This window comes from Notamacropus eugenii, chromosome 5 (genome assembly GCF_028372415.1).
Source record: "Notamacropus eugenii isolate mMacEug1 chromosome 5, mMacEug1.pri_v2, whole genome shotgun sequence".
Taxonomy (NCBI): Eukaryota; Metazoa; Chordata; class Mammalia; order Diprotodontia; family Macropodidae; genus Notamacropus; species Notamacropus eugenii.
In genome coordinates this window covers 58050262-58059999 of record NC_092876.1, presented here as the reverse complement: position 1 = coordinate 58059999, position 9738 = coordinate 58050262, and positions in this window count along the sequence as shown.

Here is a 9738-nt window from a genome sequence, read left to right as displayed (position 1 = left end):
TGTGCACCTCTGCTGTTTTTTAAAAAACTGAATGCCTCTGTAAAATTGTAACTGCATGCTTCTTGTCCCTCTGCATGCCTCTGTTGTTTTTTAAATCACATGCCTCTGTAACTATGTACCTGTGTGGACTGTGACCGCACACTTTGTATATGTCTTGTTGTTTTGCCTTTTTGTGTCTTTGTAAAATGTAAAATGTCTGTGTAGATTCTGTTACCTTGAAAGATTTAGAATGCAGTCAGTCAGAAAAACTCCTAAGGGCTGTAGCCAAAGAGTTTAGAACACTGGGAAAGATTAATGAATTTTCATACTTGGAACAATTGTCCCAGCAAGTAGAACTAACTCCCACTTTAGGCTTCCCACAGGAAATTAGGTAACGAGAAAAAAGTCAGATAATCAAAGTTTGTAGAACTGCTAAAACATCTTAGCATATTTTGGAGGTTTGAAGGTTAATCATTTTAAGATTTCAGAGGAGAACTACTGGGATTTGGGGTAATTCCAGGAACTCACTCCTTTCTGAAATAACTTAGTAACTTTTGGCGTACTGCTCTGTAGAAGTTGTTTTCAGGAAAAATAAGAATTAAATTTATAAAAGTAAAAAGTAGATGGCATTTTCCCTCGAAGATTGATAGCTTCATTGTTCTGCAGCAATGAAGGAAGGCAGCTAATTTGGAAGTAATCCTAGAGTGAAGAAAGGGAAAAAATTAGGTAAAAGGCTTACACCTTATAATCACCTCTTGTTAACCTTTCCTTGGCCATCTCAGATCAGGTTCCCAAATAAAGGGGTTGAAAAAAATACTTGAAAAATGCAGGGAAACTTGAATTAGGTTCTGGTTGCAGAAATTCATTAATTGTGTAATCTTAGGTAAGTTATCTTAACTCTGTTTGCCTTAGTTTTTTGATCTATAAAGAGAAAAATAATAATGGTACCCACCTCCCCAGGTTGTTGTGAGATCAAAATAATATAATGATTGTAAAGTGCTTAACACAGCCGGCATATGCTAAGCACTACATTATTTCTTTAGATGAATATAATTGTTCCCTATCTGTTAACTCTAAAGTAGCTTTAAAATTCCAGAGGTAATGAGATTAATGATTTTTATATGGGATAATTTGGAAATGCAGTTGATGTAATCGGAAGTTTTGTTTTTTAATTCTTTAATTTATTTATTTTTATTTTTCAACACTCATTTTCCTAGGATTTTGAGTTCCAGATTTTCTCCCCTTCTCTCCCTTCCCCCACCGTGATATGACATGCATTCTGATTACCCCTTTCGCCAGTCTGCCTTCCCTTTTATCAACTCCCTCATCCTCTCCCTCCTTACTTTCTTGTGTGTGTTCATCCTTCATTGCCGAAGAAGACCATGCCATCAGAGAAATAATGACATGACATGCAGTTGACTTTGTTTTTGAGTGAGGGAGGGCTATGCAGGTTACCAGCCTGACTTTTCCTCAGAGTCATCTGAATCCAGTGACCAGATATTCATCAGGATGATGGGAGATGACCTAGGATGAGGTAACTGGGGTTAAGTGACTTGCTCAAGGTCACGCAGCTAGTGAGCGTCAAGTGTCTGAGGTGAGGTTTGAACTCAGGTCCCCCTAACTCCTGCACTGGTGTTCTTATCCACTGCACCACCTAGCTGCCCCTACTTTCTTGTATGGCAATATAGATTTCTATACCCCCACTGCCTATATATCTTACTTGCCAGTTGCATGTAAAAAACAATTTTTAACAATTGTTTTTTTTAAAACTTTGAGTTCCAAATTATTTTTCTTCTTTCCATTCCATCCACCCTCATTGAGAAGGCAAAACATTCAATATAGGATATACATGTGTAGCCATGCAAAAACTTCCATAAGTCATGTTGTGAAAGACTAACGATATTTCTCTCCATCCTATCCCACCCCCTCACTTACTCTATTTTCAACTTTGACCCTGTCCCTTTCCAAAAGTGTTTGCTTTTGACTACTCCCTTCCCCAATCTGCCCTCCATTCTATCATTTCCCCACCTCTTATCCTCTTCCTCCTTACAGTCCTGTAGGGTAAGCTACTCAATTAAGTGTGTATGTTACTCCCTCCTTAAGCCAAATCAAATCTGATGAGAGTAAGGTTCACTCATTCTCTCTCACCTCCCTGTTCTTCCCCTCCATTGTGAAACCTTTTCCTTACCTCTTTTATATTAGATAATTTACCCCATTTTAGTTTTCTCTGTCTCCTTCCAATATATTCCTCACTCACCCTTTAATTTTATTTTTTAGATATCATCCCTTCATATTCAACTCATCATGTGCCAGCTATTTATCTACCTATCTATCCATCCATCATCCATCCCTCCATCCATCCATCTATCCATCTCTCTGTCTATTTGTCTATGTCTGTCTGTCTATCTATCTATCTAATTTCCTTCAATTACCCTAATACTAAGCAAGATCTCATGAGTTACAAATATCATCTTTCCATGTAAGAATGTAAACAGTTCAATTTTAATAAGTCCCTTATGATTTCTCTTTTTTGTTTACCTTTTCATGCTTTTCTTGATTCTTGTATTTGAAAGTCAGATTTTCTATTCAGCTCCCGTCTTTTCAGCAAGAATGCTTGGAAGTCCTCTATTTCACTGAAATTACATTTTTTCCCCTGAAGAATTATATTCAATTTTGCTGGGCAAGTAATTCTTGGTTTTGATCCTAGCTCCTTTGACCTCTGGAATATCATATTCCAAGCCCTGAGATCCCTTAATGTAGAAGTTGGTAGATATTGTGCCATTGTGATTATATTTTCACAATACTCAAATTGTTTCTTTGTTGCTGCTTCCAATATTTTCTCCTTGATTGGGGAACTTTGAAATTTGACTAAATATTCCCAGGATTTTTCCCTTTGGGATCTCTTTCAAGAGGCAATTGGTGGATTCTTTCAGTTTCTATTTTACCCCCTGGTTCTAGAATATCAGGGCAGTTTTCACTGATAATTTTGATGATGTCTAGGCTCTTTTTTTGATCATGGCTTTCAGATAGCCCATTAATTTCTAAATTCTCTCTCCTGGAAATATTTTCCAGGTCAGTGGTTTTTCCAGTGAAATATTTCACATTGTGTTCTATTTTTTTCATTACTTTGGTTCTGTTTTATGATTTCTTGATTTCTCTCAAAGTAATTAACTTCCATCTGCTCCATTTTAATTTTGAAGGAATTATTTTGTTCAGTGAGCCTTTGACCTCTTTTCCATTTGGTTAATCCTGCTTTTTAAGGCATTTTTCTCCTCATTAGCTTTTTGAACCTCTTTTGCCATTTGGGTTAGTCCTTTTTTAAGGTGTTTGCTTCTTCAGTATTTTGGGGGGATTTCCTTTAGCAAGCTGTTGATTCGTTTTTCATGATTTTCTTGCATCATTCTCATTTCTCTTCCCACTTTTTCCTCTACTTCTCTTACTTGAGTTTTAGAATCCTTTTTGAGCTCTTTCATATCCTGTGACAAATTCATATTTTTTTTGGAGAATTTTGATGTAGGTATTTTGACTTTGCTGTCTTCTTCTGGTTGTATGTTGTGATCTTCTTTGTCACCAAAGTAAGATTCTATAATCTGAGTTTTTTTTTTTTGACCTGTTTGCTCATGTTCCCAGCCAGATAGAGACCTCTTTGTCAAGGCAGGACTCTGCTTCTAGTGGAGGTGGGGGTGGGGATGGCTGTACTGTCCCAGGCTTCAGGGGTTTTGTATCACTCACTTAATCCCCCAACGTCTGTGGGTCCAGAGCTCTGGAAGCAGCTGCAGCCACCACTGCTCCTGCTACCACTGGCCTGGGCTTTCACCTCCACCCTAAAGCTGGGGCTGAACTCCAGCCAAATCACATTGCACAGAGTTTTCTCACTGACCTTCTGTGCTGTCTTTGGTATTTGTGGGTTGAGAAGTCTGGAAACTGCCTCAACTGCCAGTAATTCAGTCTCTTGAGGCCTTCTTTGACCTTGTCTGTGCTGGCACAGCTCACGCTGACTGTGCTCCACTCTGCTCCCAGCCTGGCACGATAGACACTTCCTGCCAATCTGCCAGGCTATCTTGGGCTGGAGATTTGTTTCACTTCATCATTTTGTGGGTTTTGCAGATCTAGAATTTGCTTAAAGTAATTTTTTTTACAGGTATTTGGAGGGGTTTGGGGGGAGAGCTCAAGAAATTCCTGCATTTATCTTGGCTCTGACTGAAGTTTTGTTCCATGTTTTAAATACATGATGTTGTTTGCGTTATTATTGTATTTCTAAATTCTCTTATATTGTGAAATTTGAGAGATCATTGTAGCAGAAACGCTGTTAGACAAAACAACTTTTTAATCTAGATGCTGTTATACATGAATTGGGCTTTTAAAAGGTTGTGATAAAAATAGATATTTTAAAATTGTTAAATGTCTAGTAACTTAAATTTTGTTATAAAGCAGATAATAATATGTAATAGCAAATTTTTATTTGAAAATCTTGGCTATTATGAAAGTGTATAGAGGAGTTTTAAGATGTAGATTCAACATATTAATGATGAATCAACTATCTGGTACTGGCTGTATGTCTGAAGCCATAGAATATGGGTAGTTTTAATTTACAAATAAAGGATAAATGAAATGTTAACTGTTAGGGAGACATCAGGAAAGATATTTAGGCCCTAAGTTGTGGCTAGTGAAATTTTGCTATTTAAGCTATAAATTCCTGAGACTGCAATTTCTATTGTTTGGTATTTGATTGCAGAGATAGTTGTCTGAATTGTCATGAACCCAATAATAGAAAATGGCATGCACTGCAATCTGAGTGGATGTCTGTGCCCAGCAAAAGTTTTGGGGACAACTTTGGTACAGCCTAGGTAGGATCCATCTGACTCTATTTTTCCATTGTGGTATTTGCTTTCTGAACAGGAAAATTCTCACTTGGTTAATCCTGAGCCTTGCTTTTAATACCCTGTGACTACGTGATTGGCTGTCAGATATGACTCATGCTTGGAATCAAACAGAGCTAAGACAATTTCCCCCAAATCCCTGTTAGGATATATGACATTGTTATAACTATGTCCCTTCTTGTCCTTTTATAGCAAATTTCCATAATCAAGAAATTTTGTAAGTATAATACTAAATCTGTTAAATAATAGATTGGTACTGGAATGTCTCTGAGTTACTATAATAGGATGCAGGTATGAACATCTTAAATTTTTAACTTGTATTGGAGGTCAAATTATAATATAGAGATGATATTCTCCTAAGGGGGAGATGCTTAGATGAAGTGATAAGACAGTCATGTAAAAGTTTTCTAAATAAATGGAACAGCAGATTTTGAGAAAGCAACAACATGAATGGATTCCAAATTTATCTATCATGGAAATTCAGGCTTTGAGTATGTTTTAGTAATAAGTTCTCCAAATTAGATTACGATTTACACATAAATTGTATGGATAATGGTAAAGAAGGTAAAATTATTTTCCCATTATTAAAGAATCTGTCTGATCATTTTAAAAGGCATAAGAGCTCATTTTATGGCTGGACCCTCATAAAATTTTAAAAGATTCTTACATCAGGTACAGGATTTTGGTAAGGATAAAAAGAGCCAAGGGTATATAAACTGAAATTCTCTGAAGTTTCAAGATTGAAAAACCAAATTTAAGTGATTGTACTAAATTATATTAATTAAGAATTACCTAGGAAGTTCTAGATTTGGAACCAGAGAGGCAGAACCCCCCTTCAGAGCTGTCCTGTGAATAAAGCCTATTGTTCTAGAAAAGCTATCTTGGGACCAGATAACTCCGTGAGACATCTGGGACTCAAATGTGCTGGTTAAGTGGATATTGAGAAGGGGTTACTAGGATACAAGGAAGCTTGATGTTAGTTAACATTGATGATAATTATCATATTGCTTTGCATGGCTTATGTCTGAGTTTCCTTAGTTACCTGGGTGACGTGTAAATCTCCATTCTCAAAACTAGTCCATTGTGAGCCCTCTAAGTAATTTGATCTGTAACGTGACATTGATGTGACCTGACTTATGTAATTATGGGAACTGAGAGAAAACCTTATTGCTTTGTTTGAAAACAGACCTGTGTGGCTGGGAAATGGGACCATCTCTCTGTGTTGTTTAGAGACTTATAAGCAAGAATGTTGACCAGAAACTCAGATTAAAGATTGATGTAAGGAGTTTTCACAATTGTACATCTCAAGCTAGGGGCCCCTACCAGGTCCTTCTGACTACCCCCATAGTTGTGAGACTTGTAGGTGTGGACTCCTGGATCATCTGAAGAAAGCCCCTGCTCCTGAGTGGATGGTAGAACCCTTTGGGGACCTCAGGTTTCATTCAGGTCGAATCCAGAAGCAGTCAACATCTGGATGAGATAGCTGTCCCAAGGTTTCAAATGAGGGCTGAGTATATTGTCCTAGTTTTTTTCTCTTCCCTTTTGTTATGTACCTGACCACCAAGGCCCTGATTCAAGCATTTTCTCCCTCTACATTTTTGACCTCCTTCCCTTTTCTGCTTGCAAGCAAACAGTGGCTAGACAAGACCTATTCAAATCAACATCTTGTCCTGGCCCAGCTGGATTCTCATGGCATCTTGGCTTAAACTGGCCTCTCTTTATTGGCTAAAAGAGTAAGGGTTCTTTTAGACCCCCTCCCTTTGGACAAAAGGAAGAAATACTAAGATATTAGGAGACACTGTTTCCAGAGCTAAGGCTCAGCTAGCAAACTGTGCCCTGAACTTGGCATAACAACAATCCTTTGCACTTACCTTCTGGAACTGATGGTCCCTGAACTCAGACAAGCACCAACAGACCCAGACATGAAGCTCTGCTATGAACGGACATTTTGTCACTGGACAACCTTGTTTCACTATTGCTTTTGTATTTCACTGTTGCTATACTACACTGTTTGACTCTTTATCTAGCTGCAAATATATAAATCAAGGTTCAGTCAAACTAGAGTGGATTACTCCACTAGGTCTGGGGCCCTGGCACATGTATATAATTTCCCTTCTTGCTGGCACGCCATTCCCCTCACTTTGAAATTAAGCTTCTCTTTGATGCCTGACTTTCCTCTCTCTGGCCTGCTTTGTTTAGCTCTATCCACCCACAAGTTAGAGCCCAGTTTGGTTCAGATGACAATATCAACTACTCTCCCTTGCGTCTTTCATCACCTAATTTTGTGATTGATTGTTTGAATTCAAATATAAGACTTTACATTTATCCACCCACACTAAATTTCATCTTTAGAGGCAGCATAGCACAGTGCATAAATGGCCACCTTTGGAGTCAAGAAGACCCGGGTTCAGATCCTGCCTCTGATACATATTGCCTTTGTGCATACAGGCAAGGTTCTTAACCTGGCCTTAAGACAACTCTCTAAAACTATAGGTCCCATATAGGCTGCTAATATGTGTCAGTGGAGGGAGTTTCAACAGCTAGAGTTCCCTACCTAGATGAAATCATATGTTTGAATCTAAACTATCCCTAGTGTGAAGTAGTACACAGTTACATTTTTAACTAAAATTCCTACTATATGGTTTTATAACATTAATACAACTTCAGTTTTACATTCATCTTGAAATCTTTATCATGATACCTAAACTTTTTAAGTATTAATTTATTTTTGCTTTTGTAAAGTAACTCAAAGTTAGAAATATAACTAGTTACTTTCAAAGTTTTTCAACTTTGAAATAAGCACCTGATTTGGTTTTATAAAAGAACAAATTTTATTTAGAATGTAAAGTTGAGAGGGGCTGTAGAACGTAGAATATTAGAGCTGGGAAGGTCAGCTCTAATAAAGCACAAAAAATGTTAGACTATATATCTTGTCAGAGCTGGAAAGGAAGCTTAAAATCAGTTAGTTCACCTATCTTATTCTGCAAAGCAGGGTGAGGTCCAGTAAGGCATTTTTTTTCTCCCTATTAAATGCTTTTTCAGTTAATGACCTTCTCTCCCTTCCCTTCTCTTTACACTGAGAAATAAAGAAAAACAAAACCCTAGTTTTAAGTATATACATTCAAGGAAAACAAATTCCCATATTGGCTCTGTGTGTGTGTGTGTGTGTGTATGTGTGCATGTGTTTGTGTATATGTACACATCCCATATACATTTGTGTCTATATGTCTCAACCTGCCCTCAGTCTAATCCCTTTTTGTCAGGTAGGCAAAATGCTTCCTCACGAGGCCTCTGGAATCATCTTTAGTTATTGTGTTGATAGGAGTAAATAAGTTTTTCAAAATTGCTTGTTTCTGCAATATCACAGTTTAAATTGTTCTCCTCGTTCTGCCCACTTTGCTTAGAATTAGTTCATATAAGTCTTCCCAGATTTCTTTGAAACCATCTCCATCATCTCTTACAGCACAGTAGTATTCTATCACATCCATGTACCGTAATTTGTTCATCCATTCCCCAACTGATGGGCATGCCCTTAGTTTTCAATTCTTTGTCTTCACGAAAGAGTTGCAGCTATATTTTTGTACATGAGTCCTTTTCCTCTTTCTTTGATTTCTTTGGAGCATAGACCTAGTAGTGCGTTAAAGTTTACCTAATTTAATGTTGTATAGTTTAATAACTTATTGGGTATAATTCCAAATTACTTTTCAAAATGGCTGGACCAGTGCACAGCTCCATGAACGGTACATTAATGTACCTATTTTCCCCACACCTTACCCAATATTTGTCTATCATATCTAACTTTTTAAATATTCTTTTTACCTCCTTAGTTTCTTTCTTGTTTATTTTTTGGTTGGATTCATCAAGTTATGAGAGGGGAAAGTTGAGGTCTCCCACTAGTATGGTTTTTCTGTCTCTTCCTGTAATTCACTAAACTTCTCCTTTAAGAATTTTGATGCTGTGCTACTTGATGAATATATGTTTAGTGTTGATAATACTTCATTGTCTATGGTACCTTTGGCAAGATATAATTTCTTTCCTTATCTCTTTTAATTAGATCTATTTTTACTTTTGCTTTGTCTGAGATCAATATTGCTACCTCTGCTTTTTTTTACTTCAGCTGAAGCATAATATGTTCTGCTCCAGTCTCTTACCTTTACTCTGTGTGTGTCTCCCTGCTTCAAGTGTGTTTCTTGTAAAGAACATATTGTAGGATTCTGGTTTTTGATCCACTGTTATCCACTTCCATTTTATGAGAAAATTCATCACATTTTCATTCACAATAATGATTACTGTGCGTTTCCCTCCATCCTATTTTTCCTCCTGTTTTTCCTCTCTCTCCTTTCACACTTTCTCCTTGACAGTGTTTTGCTTCCGTCTACCATCTCCCCTTGTCTGTCAGCCTCCCTTCTTTATTTAATCTCATCCCCTCCTATTTTCCTGTCAGGTTAGATCAATTTCTATATTCAACTGATTGTGTATATTACTCTCTCTTTAAGCCAATACTGATGAGAATAAAGTTCAAGTGGTGCCAATCACCCACCCTCCTATCTTTCCATCCATCAGCATTTCTTTATATGACCAACAAAGCCCAACAGCAAGAGATAGAAATGTAAATCCTATTTAAAATAACTGCAAACGGTATAAAATACCTGGGAACCTACCTGCCAAGACAAACCCAGGAACTATATGAACATGATAACGAAACACTTTTCACACAAATAAAGTCAGACCTAAACAAATGGAAAAATATAAATTGCTTATGGGTAGGCCAAAGCAATGTAATAAAAATGACAATCCTACCTAAATTAATCTACTTATTTGGTGCCATGCCAATCAAATTACTAAAAATTTATTTTATAGACTTAGAAAAAATAATAGC